General features: G+C 39.1%; 1 non-coding gene and 1 pseudogene across 1 annotated transcript; one reads left to right on the top strand and one right to left on the bottom strand.

Annotated features, from left to right (window-relative positions):
• Window positions 1-908: 908 nt before the first annotated feature.
• LOC136216079 (small nucleolar RNA R71) lies at window positions 909-1013 on the bottom strand. Its single transcript, XR_010683072.1, has one exon. It is a non-coding gene; the product is annotated as a small nucleolar RNA R71 (small nucleolar RNA).
• Window positions 1014-15196: 14183 nt separating this feature from the next.
• Window positions 15197-16095, top strand: LOC136211142 (remorin-like; annotated as a pseudogene).
• Window positions 16096-16346: the final 251 nt, after the last annotated feature.

The following is a 16346-nucleotide window of genomic DNA, read 5'->3' as shown; positions in this document are numbered from 1 at the left end:
CTCAAAACAGAATTGATTTCTAACATTCTACATATTCCAATCTAATTCTTATTCTATCAATTTCAAACCCAAATTTAAATAACGATTATCTATTTATATAAACTTTAAGTCGTATTTAATCTACACATAAATAAGTTTTTGTTGAAAAACGTTCCCTGTGGGATCGATATCTTTTTATTACTACAAGCAAAACTGTGCACTTGCGGAAATCGCTCAACAAGTTTTTGGCGCCGTTGCCAGGGAACGCCAAATTTTTTAACAAAAATTTAGATTTTTCGTATTTTATTTTGAATCTAGGTTTATACATATTTCTTTGAACTTTTGTAATTTATAAATTTTAATTTACTAACATATTTATTTTTCAAAATTCTGTTTTGAAGGTAGTTTCGGTTTGTGCAAGATTTCAAGTTCATGCGCAGTTCTCGAAGTTCAGGCATTGCACCAGACCCTATAGACCCAGAAATTGAAAAAACCATCAAGAAAAACAAGAAAAACAAAAATAAGACTCCATTAAAAACAAATACAGAGCCAGAAAATATGGCAACACTTATGGATTACGCTAGGCCGGGAGTGGCCGGTGTAACCAATAGCATAGTTAGACCCCAAATAAATGCAAACCAATTTGAAATTAAGCCAGCATTGGTTAATATGTTGCACAATAATGTAACATTTTACGGGTTACCTAACGAAAATCCTAATACCCACTTGACAAATTTCCTTTAAATTTGTGACACTTTTAAAATAAATGATGTGACTGCCGAAGCAATCAAACTTCGCCTATTTCCTTTCACTTTGAAGGACAGAGCCAAAGAGTGGTTAACTTCTATGCCAGGCGCAACATTCGAAACTTGGGACCAACTTGCCCAAGCATTTTTATCAAAATATTTTCCTTTAGCAAAAACCGCAATAGTCATAAAAGAGTTAACATCTTTTTCTCAAAATGATAACGGAACTCTTTATGAGGCTTGGGAACGTTTTAAAGAACTTCAGCGTTTATGCCCACATCACCAATTGCCCGATGCACTTTTAATGCAAACATTTTATAATGGATTAAATCCTACAACTAGAGGTTCATTAGATGCTATGTCGGGAGGGTTATTTATGAAGAAGACATTTGCCCAAGCAAGAGAACTTTTGGAGGAAATGGCAATCAACAGCAGTATGTGGCCCGCAGATCGTGGACATATACCGGTGGCAAAACCATCATCCTCAACCACATCATCGGTTAAAGGTATAGTAAATCTTGATCCAGTTGCGATGTTACAAGCCCAATTTTCTGCCTTATCGCACAAAATTGATAGGTTTATGGCACCGTGCGATTCTATCGGAAATCCAATCCAAACGGATGTGGATTATGAAGGTATGAGCGAAATCGAACAGGTAAATTTTGTCCAAGGGCAAAACCAAACTAATAATCCTTATTCTAATACCTATAATCCTGGCTGGAGGAATCATCCTAACTTTAACTGGAGAGATAATAATAATGTCAATGCTAATCAAAATCGTACCAATAATTATCAAAATCAATCAAGAGATACGATTAGCACTTTATCTTCTAAAATCGATAAATTTATAGATGCTATCGGTGGAAAAATAAGTAATCACGACGATGATTTTAAACGGATCGAAAATAAATTCGACCAACTTATTAAAAACCACTCATCTAGCATCCATAATTTGGAGGTTCAGATTGGACAAATTGCTAAATCAATTCCATCCCGAAAAGAGGGAAGTCTTCCCAGCCATACGGAAGAAAATCCGAAAGAGCATGTAAAGGCTATCACTCTTCGTTCAGGGAAAAATTACTTAGGTCCGGAAATGCCCGGAGATTCGACTTTACCAGGAACTGATTTACCAAAATCCAAAGAAGATACATCAAACACAAAAAGTTCACCAATTGACTCAAGTACAAAAACTTTTGTACCCAAACCACCTTTTCCACACAAAGTCCGAAATAAGGACTATGATAAACAACTTTTAACATTTCTGGATAACTTAAAAATTTGCACATTAATTTAACATTTATGGATGCAATTACGCAAATTCCTAACTATGGTAAGTTCTTAAAGGATTTAATTTCAAAGAAAATTAGTTGGGAAGGAATTTCATCTATTTCGCTAACTGAAGACTGTAGTTCAATAATGTCGAGTACTTTACCCACTAAACTCAAAGATCCCGGATGTTTTACAATTCCGTGTAAATTGGGAGATATTGAATTCCCAAGTTGTCTTTGTGATTTAGGAGCGAGTATCAACTTAATGTCGTTGTCTATTTTTAATAAGTTAGGTTTAGAAGAAGATATAAAACGTACCAATATAGTTTTGCAATTAGCGGATCAAACCACTAAAAGACCATATGGTATAATTGAAGACGTTTTAGTTAAAGTTGACAAATTTATTTTTCCTACCGATTTCGTTATATTAGATTTTGCATATGACGTTAATTGTCCACTAATATTTGGTAGACCGTTTATGAACACGGGACGTGCTCTAGTTGATGTGTCGGAAGGGAAAGTAGTTTTAAGGATAGGAGACGATAAGATCGAGTTTGATATGAACAAAACAATGAAATATCCTATGGAGGAATTCGCTTGTATGAAACTCGACTTAGTTGAAGAATGTGTCAATGACATTATTCAAAAAGACGAAATAATAGAACCAATAATGGGTGAAGAATTAGAAGATAAGGACCCAGAGCCTTTGATTCGAGAAGATGGACCAGTTCCGGCTTCAACTGTAATACCCCCTAAATTAGAACTTAAAGAGTTACCCAACCATTTGAGGTACGCTTTCTTAGGCGAAGGCGATTCTCTACATATAATTATCTCTAACAAGTTAACAAATGTTCAAGAAGAAAAATTGAAAGAAGTTGTTAGAAATAGGATAGGAAGTATGGGATGGCAAATTTCAGACTTGAAAGGAATTAATCCTAGTATTATAATGAACAGAATTCAGTTAGAAGAAGATAAGCCACCTAAAGCAGATAAGCAAAGACGCTTAAATCCAAATATGAAAGAAGTAGTAAAAAATGAGATTACTAAACTTTTAGACAATGGAATCATTTATCCAATTTCGGATAGTGAATGGGTCAGTCTAATCCATTGTGTACCTAAAAAGGGAGGCATAACTGTTGTAAGGAATGACAAAGGTGAATTAATACCTACGCGAACCACCACCGGTTGGAGGGTTTGTATAGATTATAGGAACCTAAACAAAACAACCATGAAATATCATTTTCCTCTACCTTTCATCGATCAAATGATCGAAAGGATAGCCGGTCATGCTTTTTATTGTTTTCTAGATGGTTACTCTGAATTCTTTCAAATTTATATTTACCCGGATGACCAGGATAAAACAACCTTCACATGTCCTTATGGAACCTTTGTATATAGGAGAATGCCCTTTGGTCTATGTAATGCACCAACAACATTTCAACGTTGTATGACTGTAATTTTTAACGATTTCATTGAAGATATCATGGAAGTTTTTATGGATGATTTTTCGGTTTACGGAGATTCTTTCGATGCATGTTTAGGAAATTTAGATAAAGTTTTGTCTAGATATGAGGAAACGAATTTAGTGTTAAACTGGGAAAAATGTCATTTCATGGTTGACGAAGGAATTGTTTTAGGTCATAAAATATCTGAAAAAGGATTAGAAGTGGATAGAGCAAAAACTTCAATGATAGAAAAATTACCCCCTCCAACTACTGTTAAGGGAGTACGGTCATTTTTAGGACATGCAGGTTTTTACAGACGATTTATAAAAAACTTTTCTGTGATTTCCAAACCACTTACTAATTTACTTATGAAAGAATCAACCTTTGATTTTATTGAAGATTGTGTTAAAGCTTTTGAAACATTGAAAGCAGCTTTAGTCAGAGCACCCATAATTGCTAAACCCGATTGGGATCTACCTTTTGAAATCATGTGTGATGCAAGTGACTTAGCCATAGGATGTGTTTTAGGTCAAAGGAAGGATAAGAAACTTCATGTTGTTTATTATGCCAGTCACACATTGTCCGGTGCACAATTAAATTATACCACAACCGAAAAAGAAATGCTAGCGGTAGTTTTTACATGTGATAAGTTTAGGTCGTAAAAATTATTATATATACCGATCATACAACTTTACGGTATCTATTTGCTAAAAAAGATGCAAACCCGCGTCTGATTAGATGGGTTTTGTTGTTACAAGAATTTGATATAGAGATTAAAGACAAAAAGGGAGTAGAAAACCTTGTCGCCGATCATTTATCAAGACTCGAAGATGAAAACGGTCCTATAGGTGAGACTATTGGTATACGAGATGATTTCCCCGATGAATATCTCTATCAAATAAAAAGTATCATGTCACCATGGTATGCGGATATAGCAAATTATCTCGCAGCTAACATTGTTCGAGAAGGGTTAAATTTCCATCAAAAGAAAAAATTCTTTTCCGATGTTAAACAATATTTTTGGGAAGATCCTTACTTGTTCAAAACTTGTGGTGATGGTATGATTAGCAGATGCGTTAGCGAAAATGAATACGGGTCTATAATGTCAGAATGCCATTCTAGCTCTTATGGAGGACATAACGGCGTTAGTAAAACAGTCGCTAGGATATTAGAATGTGGATTCTTTTGGCCTACATTGTTTAAGGATGTTCGTTTATTTATTATTCGTTGTGACAAATGTCAAAGAACCAGGAATTTAGGAAGGAAAGATGAGATGCCTCTCACGAACATGTTGGAAGTTGAAGTCTTCGACATGTAGGGGATCGATTTCATGGGTCCTTTTCCCCCTTCTTTTGGTAAAACTTATATTTTAGTAGCCGTAGATTATGTTTCAAAGTGGGTTGAAGTAATTGCAACCCCTACGAATGTTGCCAAGGTTGTTGTTAAGTTTCTTGAAGATATATTTTGTAGATTTGGATGCCCTAGAGTCATGATAAGTGATGGAGGTACCCATTTCATAAACCGAACTTTTGAAATGGTTATGAGAAAGTATGGAGTACACCACCGCGTATCCACGCCATACCATCCTCAATCGAATGGTCAAGCGGAGATATCAAATAGAGAACTCAAATGGATTCTAGAGAAAACAGTTTCGTCTTCAAGGAGAGACTGGTCTTGTAAACTTAATAATGCATTATGGGCATACCGTACTGCATTCAAAACACCAATAGGAATGACACCATACCGATTAGTGTATGGGAAAGCATGTCATCTACCAGTAGAATTAGAGCATAAAGCCTATTGGGCTATTAAAGCACTTAACTATGATTTACAACAAGCAGGTAAGAAATGTTTGTTCGATTGGAATGAGTTGGATGAATTACGACATTTATCTTATGAAAATGCAAAAATATATAAGGAGAAAGTAAAAAATGGCATGACGCCAAGATTAAAGTCAAAAGCTTTAGCATTGGAGATAAGGTGATGTTGTTTAATTCATGACTACGATTGTTTCCAGGTAAACTTAAGTCTAGATGGACATGACCATATTTAGTCATTAAAACATTCGACTATGGATCTTTAGAACTTGAAGGACCCAATGGAGTTCGCTTTAAGGTTAACGGTAATAGATGCAAATTCTATTATGAAAATGCTCCAATTAAGGAAATTAAGTCCATAACAAAATTTCATGAAGATTAATCCATTTTTATGTACTTCTTTTATTTTGTTTTTGTTTAAATTCATAGTTTAGTTTTTATTTTGTTTTATTTTTACACATTTTTATGATTTTTCGTTTTTTAGATGAATTTATATTAAGTTATAAATGCATAGAAATATATATAAGTCATGTTTTTAATTAGATTGTAGGTTAATAGTTCGAATCAGAAGAAATTAGCAATTCTCGGTCGAGAATCCAGGATTCTCAGTTGAGAATTTGCATTTTCAGAATTATCCAAGAAGGTAAGAGATTTTCTAATCTTACCGAGAATTTATATTCTCGACAGAGAATTAGAAATAAAGGGTTTCGACGCCTGATTTCCGAGAGGAAATCAGCGTGTCGCGACCGAGAATCAAGATTCTCGGTCGCGACACGGGTATTTTTGGCACCTGTCAGCCTAGTTTCTTCTTCCTCCTGCAGACACAGCTTTTCAAACTTGAAAAATTGAGTTTCTTCAACTCCAAACGGTCTGATTTTATGCTTTTTCGCATCAAAAAGACACTTTCTTTTGTCCTATGATTCCTATAAATAAATCAAGAGGTTCAGATTTCTGTTACTTTTCTATTCATCTCTGTCAGACACATATCTGATATTCTAAAAACACCATTAAACAAAAGTTACAAAAACTTTTTCCCTCAAAACCATGACTACCAAAACCAAAACTTCAAAGCAGATTGCTGCTTCACGCAACAAGCGTCCTGACCTTTCGGAATGCTACGGTGCGCCATTTCCTATATACAATCATGATGAAGGCAGACGCTACTACAGACTTCGCTACAAATTCTTTGTTAACATGCTGTATATGGACGAGTTCTTAAATGATGAACTCGGGATTAGCGACAATATGAATCGCTATCTAGAGAGATTAGGGTGGACCAAGTTTGCCCATATGAGGTTTCCTATTATTGGAGACTGGATTCTCGAATTTTTCTGTACAGTACGCTTCGTGAACAAGCGACGGATGCGTCTCAGTTTCCGTAGAGATGGCGAAACCTTTACATTTAGATACCCTGAATTACATGCCTGGTTTGGTTTTCCCCCGAGGGATACAACCATACATCATCCTGGCAGAGATATGACATCCCGTGACATTTGGAGGATGCTAACAGGATTTTGGCGTTTTAATCCTCAACTAGTACAGAAATGGCCTATGGCCACGGTCGTTTATCATGATTAGCCATGGTTGTACGACCGTGGCCAAAGGAGGCGTGGAAAATGCTTGACATCTTTAGCCACGGTTGTTCGACCGTGGCCAAAGGGGCATTAGAGTCAGTTTTTAAGTATAACCGACTCTAATGCCTAATGTTTCGGCCACAATTGTTGCGAAAAACCGTGGCTAAAAGGGTCTTTAGCCACGGTCTTTCTTAACAACCGACTCTAATACTCTAATCATTAGAGTCGGTTGTAGAAAAACCGTGGCTAATGATAAGAGCATTGAAGTCGGTTCTTGTAACAACCAACTCCATTGCTCTAATCATTAGAGTCGGTTGTTCTGCAACCATGGCTAATGTTATTGTTTTCAACAATTTTACATCAGCAGGTTCAAATTAAACCTGCTCTATTTTTTGTATTAATGTAATTAACGGTAAACAAAATTTGTTATCCTCAATCGTTTACTGTAATCGAAACTGATCTTGATATATTACTGAAATTAAACGCAAAATCAACAAAAATATACACAAATATTATAACAATAAAATCTGACGTAATGCATCAAACTATAAACAACAATATAAAACTTGCAATATAATACATCAAACTATAAGCAACAAATTGCTAAAGCAGACATTTTGCTAATTAAACAACTTTTTACTTATGAAATAAGAAATGATGCGGACATCCTCACTAGAACCGGCGGATCCTAGGCGCATCGGATCCTTGACACATCCTGGCGGATCCTAAGAGATGCAATAGAGTGCGGATCACTGGGGCGTACGAGAGGCGGATCCTCAAGCTATTCCTGGGCGGATCGTCAGGTTTACTTCCTCCCGAAGGAATTCACCAACAAACCCTGACATTCCGTACCTATACCGTTGTATTGATTGTCGGGGCGTATCACCTATTTTACCCTTTTGTTGATAACCTTATTATAACCCTAGTAGGGGTAGTCCTTGTCTTTTGTTATCATTAGGGGAAGTATTTAACCCCCCATTTTTGTAAGGATGAAACAACTTTTATCAATCAAATATCATTCTCTTTGAGAACCTAAGGTTTATACCTTGTTTATTGGGATTCACTCCTTCTAGTTTAGCTAGAGAAGAACCTCTTTGTTGGTTTACGATTAAAACCTTCATTTATCGCTTTCAATCTGTATCAGTTGGTATCAGAGCCGATCGTTTCCTGACCCGAAACTTCTTTTGGCAATGGTTCAACCCCGACAACCGTAAGATTCCATGGAAGCCAGCGACCGGAGATATGAGGAGCTGAGAGAGCACCTCCCGGAACAAATCCAGGCTAGCATCGAGCGGCAGAAGCAAACCGACCAACGGTTCCAGGAGTTAACCACCTCCCTAGAAAACCTCAGACTGGAGGTCCGTGCCTTGGTCAGACTAGCCGTCGGAGAGTCAGACCAGAGGAAGGAAGGAGTCCTTGAACAACGACCCCAAAGGCAACCCACACCACCCAGATTGCCATTGACAAATGTCCAACTTCCACGAATGGGTCCTAGGGATCCTGAGGTAAGAAGACCCGACTTTGTTCTTGTTCATAATGTTGATAGTGATAGTGATGACTTTGAAGATATTAGGGATAATGGTGCCTTTCGGACTATGAGGGATGTTGGTCCGGTTGACAACCGACGTGTGGGCGTTGCTAGGACAAACCAAGATCTAGGAAACTTTGATAGAGATGATGCTTTTAAGCTAAAAATAGACTTACCATCTTTTGGAGGCGAACTGGATATAGAGGGATTCTTAGACTGGTTATCGGAAGTTGAACGTTTCTTTGAGTATGCTGGGATTCCTGATGAGAGGAAAGTGAGGCTGGTGGCGTATCGCTTGAAGGGTGGCGCATCAGTTTGGTGGGATCAAATGAGGGAAGAGAGAAGAAGAGGGGGCAGAGATCCGATTAGATCTTCGCTACGGATGAAGGCGGTGCTGAGGGAGCGGTTCTTACCGCCGGATTATGAACAGTATATTTACAGCTCCTACAGGGGATGCTCTCAAGGGACCCGAAGTGTCCATGAATATACTTCAGAGTTCTTGAGGCTTTCGGCAAGGGCCAACTTGTCAGAAATTGAAAGCCAAAAGACCTCTAGGTATCTCGAAGGGTTGAGATACAACATCCAGGATCGTATTGGCACACAGATGGTGGTTCGGGTGCAAGATGCCAGGAATTTAGTCCTCAAGGCTGAATCCCAACTAACCGGGAGATCCAGGAGATCCGCCACTGTTGAGTATACGCCTGGAGGAGGAGGCAATAGGAAGCCCTCTGATAAAGGCAAACAGGTGGCGAGTGCCAGTGGGGCAAAGTTTAGCAACGTTGGAAGAGGATCTGGGGGAGATACTAGGCCTTACAAGGAGGTAACCATACCACCTAAGAACAACAACCCATACGCCAGGCCAACCCCTTTTAAATGTTTCAGGTGCAATGGGCCAGGCCATAGGTCCAACGAGTGTCCTAGGCGGAAGAGCGCCAACATAGTGGAAAGATATGAAGATGATTATGAAGAAGGGGAAGAAGTGTTTTGTGAACCCTTAGGGGAATACGATGACGAGATGGATGAGGAGAGACACGCCATTCATGTGATACGGCGATTATTAGTCTCCAGCCGGGTAGAGGGCGATCAGAGGCACGAACTATTCAGGACTCGCTGTCTTGTGAACAGTGGGCGATGCAACGTAATAATTGATAGTGGTAGCCAGGAGAACATTGTGAGCAGCAGCGCCGTTCGGAAATTTGGATTGTTGGCGGAGGCGCATCCTGACCCCTATAGAGTTGGATGGATCAAGGATGTGGGTGAACTCAGAGTGACTCAGAAGTGTAAGGTCCCTATTGAGATCGGAGAGTATAGGGATGAAGTCTGCTGTGATGTGGTCGATATGGATGCCTGCCACCTATTATTGGGCAGACCATGGCAATTTGATAATGACGCCATCCATGCCGGAAGAAGGAACACTTATAGATTTATGAAGGATGGGGTGAAGTTCGTACTTACGCCAATGATGAGAGAACCAAAGGCTGATGAGAAATCTACCTTGGTGGTCTGCCACACACACAAATCATTCGTTAGCGAATGTGAGGAGAGCCAGATGGTGTATGTTGTAATGGTGAAGGCGAATCACGAACCCACCCAAAGGGTCAACAGGGAGATGCCGAATGAAGTGACCCGCCTACTTGGCGAATACCAAGATCCGTTCCCTGAAGAGCTGCCAAGTGGATTACCACCTTTGAAGGACATCCAACATCATATTGATCTCGTGCCAGGGGCTAGTTTGCCAAGTCTCCCACATTATCGAATGAGCCCAAAGGAGAATGACATCATGAGACAGAAAGTGGAGGAACTCATCGAGATGGGATATGTTAGGGAGAGCATGAGTCCTTGCGCCGTTCCAGCGTTACTTACACCCAAGAAGGATGGGTCTTGGCGGATGTGTGTTGACAGCAGGGCCATTAACAAGATCACCATCAAGTACAAGTTCCCAATTCCAAGGTTGGATGATATGCTGGATCAGCTTGGCGGATCCAAAGTCTTCTCCAAGATTGATCTCAGGAGCGGTTATCATCAGATACGAATTCGATCTAGGGATGAGTGGAAGACCGCCTTCAAGACCAGAGATGGATTATATGAGTGGTTAGTTATGCCATTTGGGATGACTAACGCCCCCAGTACATTCATGAGGCTGATGAATCAGGTGCTTCGCCCGGTGATTGGAAAATTTATAGTTGTGTATTTTGATGACATCCTGATTCATAACGAGACCTTGGTGGCGCACGTGGAGCATTTACAGATAGTGTTTGACCTGTTAAGAAAACACCAGTTATACGCCAACACTAAGAAGTGTGATTTCGTCATGGAAAGCCTGGTTTTCCTTGGGTTCGTGGTTAGTGGCGATGGGGTCCAAGTTGATGGGGAGAAGGTAAGAGCCATCCGAGAATGGCCTACTCCGAGGAACGTGGGGGACATCAGGAGTTTTCATGGGCTAGCAACCTTTTATCGGCAATTCATTAAGAACTTCAATTCTATAGGCGCCCCGTTGACCGAATGTTTGAAGAAGGGAACGGGATTCGAATGGGCGGATGCTCAAGCGGAGAGCTTCACCTTGATCAAGGAAAAGTTAAGTACAGCACCCGTACTGGCGTATCCCAATTTTGACAAACTATTCGAAGTTGAATGCGATGCTAGTGGAGTCGGGATTGGTGGTGTCTTGATGCAAGAAAAGAGACCCATTACGTATTTCAGTGAGAAGCTCTGTGAGGCAAGACAAAAGTGGGCAACGTATGATCAAGAATTTTATGCCGTAGTGAGGGCATTAAAAATATGGGAGCATTACTTGGTGGGGAAAGAATTCATCCTCTACACTGACCATCAAGCTCTCAAGTACCTGGGAAGTCAGAAGCAACTTCGAAGCTCCATGCATGCCCGGTGGTCCGCCTTCATAGATAAGTTCCCCTATAAGCTTATCCATAAGGCTGGAAAACAGAACAAGGTGGCGGACGCCTTGAGTCGAAGGGTGTCACTAATAAAGATAGTAAACCTGGAGACCGATTGTTTTGAACACATCCGAGGAGAATACTTGGCGGATCCTGATTTTGGCGGTATCTGGGAAAAGTGTCAGCACCAGCATGGGGATGGGGCGTATCACCTGATGGATGAGTATCTCATGAGGGGCAACCAACTTTGTTTACCCTGCACTTCCATCCGTGAGAAGGTTGTTCGTGATCTACATGGCGGATCCCTGGGAGGGCACTTTGGACGAGAAAAGACCTATGAAGCAGTGAGTTCCCGTTATTTCTGGCAATATGAGGAGAGATGTTGCCTACTTAGTAGAACGATGCTATGTTTGCCAGACCACCAAGGGACGCACTACAAATGCTGGCTTGCAGCTACCCTTGCCTATACCAGAAACCATATGGGAGGATCTGTCCATGGATTTCGTCCTAGGGTTACCCAGAACTCAGAGAGGCATGGATTCCATCTTTATCGTGGTTGATCGGTTTTCAAAGATGGCCCACTTCATACCATGTCGCAAGACTAATGATGCCTCAGCGACTGCTAAGCTATTTTTCAAAGAGATTGTCAGGCTACATGGCGTACCTAAGAGCATTGTCTCGGATCGTGATACGAAGTTCCTCAGTCACTTCTGGCGGACGTTGTGGGCTCTGTTTGATACATCTCTGAAGTTTAGTACCACTGCCCACCCTCAAACAGACGGACAGACAGAGGTGGTCAATAGAACTTTGGGAAACTTACTGCGCAGCAAATGCAAGGATAAGCCCAGGATGTGGGATGTGGTTTTAGCCCAAGCTGAGTTCGCCTACAACAGCTCTGTACATTCGGGAACCGGGAGATCCCCATTTGAGGTGGTATACACGAAGACCCCCGAATCACGTCCTTGATATAGCCCATCTTCCTAAAGGAAACGTGACTGCCAACCAGCTGGCCAAGGATTATGTACAGATGCACCAGGAAGTGAGAGAGACTCTTGAGGAGAGAAATCAGAAATTAAAGGCTAAGGCGGATGAGCACCGCAGGGACCTACAGTTTGAAGTTGGGGATGAGGTTATGGTATATTTGGGCAAAGAGAGACTCGCCAGCGCCCCAAGCAGCAAGCTTCCGCCCCGGAAATACGGGCCTTATAAAGTCACCAAGAAGGTCAATGCCAATGCTTATCATATCGCACTGCCAAATTGGCTTGGTAAAATATCACCAGCTTTCAACGTCCGTGATCTTAGCCCGTGGAAGCCAGATGGTCCTTTAGAGCTTGACAAGAACACACCAGCTTCTAGCTCTTTTAAAGAAGGAGAGAATGATGAGGACATCCTCACTAGAACCGGCGGATCCTAGGCGCATCGGATCCTTGACACATCCTGGCGGATCCTAAGAGAGGAAATAGAGTGCGGATCACTGGGGCGTACGAGAGGCGGATCCTCAAGCTATTCCTCGGCGGATCGTCAGGTTTACTTCCTCCCGAAGGAATTCACCAACAAACCCTGACATTCCGTACCTGTACCGTTGTACTGATTGTCGGGACGTATCACCTATTTTATCCTTTTGTTGATAACCTTATTGTAACCCTAGTAGGGGTAGTCCTTGTCTTTTGTTATCATTAGGGGAAATATTTAACCCCCCATTTTTGTAAGGATGAAACAACTTTTATCAATCAAATATCATTCTCTTTGAGAACCTAAGGTTTATAACTTGTTTATTGGGATTCACTCCTTCTAGTTTAACTAGAGAAGAACCACTTTGTTGGTTTACGATTAAAATCTTCATTTATCGCTTTCAGTCTGTATTAAGAAAAAGGACAGATTCAATGATAAACAAAGTATTATCATGTCAGTAAGAGTACATACTATGTCGAATAACAATTTGGCTCTATCTTTGCAGCTAACTGTAACTACTGAGTAACCCTTTTCTTTACACCTTTTAACTATTATCTATGGCTTTAAACATGGAGAATGATAATCTCCATCTGTAAATTGTTTGCAGAATAATAGCAATCATCATGCATTTCCTTAACTTCCTCTGTAAATTCTTTGCAGTTTGAAGAGCATCTCTACCATTCTGAACATGATCTACTGCATTTGTCACCTGTACTCATCATGTTTAAGAATCATCCATCTAAATTCAATGTTTCATTTACAAACAGAAAACGCACAAACAAACCTGACTTTCAATGTTATCTAAAATCTCTCATTGGGCCTCAACAAGAACAGCCATATCAAGGTATATCTGTTTAAGTATATCACACATCAACACAATTTTTGTTTTCTAATTCATGTTTAATTCCATTTGCCTGATGAAGGTCAATGAGCTTCTTCTCTATTTCCTTTACAACATCATGCCTCTTTTGGATTTATTCCACAGTATTTAGCACCTGCAACAACCAATGCCTTAATCGAAAAATTCAATGTTGAATTGGTACAGATAAGAGATTAGAATTCCATTCATACCTGAACTCTACCCATCCTCTTGAATTGCCTTTTGAAATATTTGCTCGCTGTTTCCAGTTTATATCGAGTTGTCAATTGTCTAACAGGAACCAAATTTAATTAATTATGGCTACATTTTTATCCAAAATAGCATAATTTTTAGTTTCAAAACTTATGCCTTGCCCACTTCATCAATATCCTTCTCCGTTCGTTTCTTTATAGCTATATTTATTTTTATAGAAAGGAAAGATATAAGTGGAACATGTATAACTTGAGATGTAGACCATAATTTTACCTTTCATGACATGTGCTTTATCACAGACTTGGATTCCTCATTAGCATCCTATCCAAATTAATTATATTTGAAGTGATGAAGCATCATGATCTAACAGTTAGAATCACTGTGTTTCTCTAAACAAGCCATCTTTTAATATACCAAAATCTATGCTAATTGGAAGACGTGAACATACCTTAAGGTTCTTAAGACCTTATCGACCTATTTCTCCACCTCTTGTATCTAAGGGAAGTACAAGTGTAAGAAGGCAATCACAGAAAACCACCATAAATTAGGCTCTCAACCCTTATTTTCCTAGCTAGCTCGGACATCAATTACATGAAATACAAAATTATACCTGCTTATTGAAAGCTTCCATTCCCACATCGGTGCTGCTCCTTGGAGTCTCCATCCCCATTTCAATATCATCACTCATTTTACCATTGTTTAATACTGTCAAATTATTCCATAACTTATCACTTTTTAGTTCATTTTATTTGTATCCTTCAAGAAATTGTAGGAAAACATACTGATTAAGATCGTTTACCTTTATACTCGAGCTGTTTGCAAATCATGGAACTTAGCCATAGCCCCTCAACGTAGCAGGAAACAGAACAAGGAGAATATAGATCTCCTTCTCGAAATTAATTATAGACAGAAGACGAGTTATTCATTGAAGAATGTGATTGAATTGATATATATAGTAGCTCACACAGATGCATTGTCGAATTGTAAATGGATAACTCCTATTGTTGAAAAGCTCATCAGTTGTCATTTTGCTAAACTAAGACAGCACATAAATTAAGGTTTGATATGGAATTCTTAGAAGGGGAGGGAAAACTTTTCTAGCTTCTACAATCTTCAATGCAACTACAACTGTTATCTCCAGCTTTATGCTTGATTTTGAACTGCCTAGTTGCTGTATTGCCTGCCTTTTGACATACAAACCAAGCTAGTTTCCTATTTTGTTCAGAAGTAGTGTTCTTGAATTGTGAGAAGATAAGGCCACAAGGATAGAACTTGGATGACCTAAACCCGGGAAGACACTACCGGATTCCAAGCTTTCTTTTTGCTAAGAAACAGACAGATAGAAGATAGGCAGATGAGGTTTCAGTTCATCGCAGATTAGCAGAAACAGTCTTTTGTATATTTTATTATAGAGCTTGACACTGATGCCTCTTGTAAAGTAAGATCCTCAATATTGGATTTCTTTTCTTTTAACTCTATAATCATATTCTATAGTTTCATTTTCAGTCATATGGTTCCTTTTTTACCAATTAAGCTTTTGATTAACTTAGTTTGCTAATGATCTGTTGAACAGAGCTCACAGAAAACTATCTGTCATTGTGTCATGGGAGAACAGCAAGAAAGCAGCCATAGAGGCTGAGTTGAAGCAAATTGAGGTATCAAGTTAAACCTTATATTTCAAAAGGATAAAAGCTAAAAATTTCCCCTAACTTGGGATTTAACATTCACGGACAAAACAATGAATTTTAATCTTAGCGTTTAATAGTGTAATTTCAAGCCTCCTCTTGTTAAGGCTAAATGAGTTTTTTCATTAACAACAAACTGCAATTTCAAACCTTACTGTGTGAACATAAAGTTTGAGGTTAAGAGGGAGTGAAAACATAAAATTACATATGAAAAACAACAGCATCAAGTAATTCTTTATCTTCCTAAAAAAAATTGTATTTCTTAATGAATTTCTATCGTTTCACCCTCAAATATTTGGTTTTGACACTGCTACTAATTGACATTAATTATGTATGTTTAGGAAAAACTGGAGAAGAAAAAGGCAGAGTATGCAGAGAAAATGAAAAACAAAAGTGGCACTAATTCACAAGGCAGCAGAAGAGCAAAGAGCAATGATTGAAGCTAAACGCGGGGAAGATATTCTCAAGGCGGAAGAGATTGCTGCCAAGTACCGAGCAACTGGAACTGCTCCAAAGAAGCTCCTTGGATGTTTTTAGGCTAGATTCCTATCCTCAGGTTTGGTTGAACATTATTGGTGTATTTATGGTGGTTCTATTGGTTTATTTGATTATTAGTGTTTGTCTTTTTATAGGGGAAGTTGGTGAAATGTTCCAATTATTGTGTTACATGTCTGTGTGTTTGTGCTTTGTGAATATACTAGTTAAAATATTGTTTGAATGTTCAATTTATAAGAAGCAAATACATTGACACAGCAGCTAAATTTATGGATGAACACATGATTTCTCGGGCTTATTTTTGAAGTGGCAATTCGGCTTATCTTATCATAATCATGTTAAGTTATGTCTATATGTGTCGATATGATATAAAACCGAAAATAAAACCATATAG

Source organism: Euphorbia lathyris, chromosome 1 (genome assembly GCF_963576675.1).
Source record: "Euphorbia lathyris chromosome 1, ddEupLath1.1, whole genome shotgun sequence".
NCBI classification, from domain to species: Eukaryota; Viridiplantae; Streptophyta; class Magnoliopsida; order Malpighiales; family Euphorbiaceae; genus Euphorbia; species Euphorbia lathyris.
The sequence above is the reverse complement of the archived record's forward strand: the minus strand, read 5'-3'. Positions and strand labels throughout refer to the sequence as shown.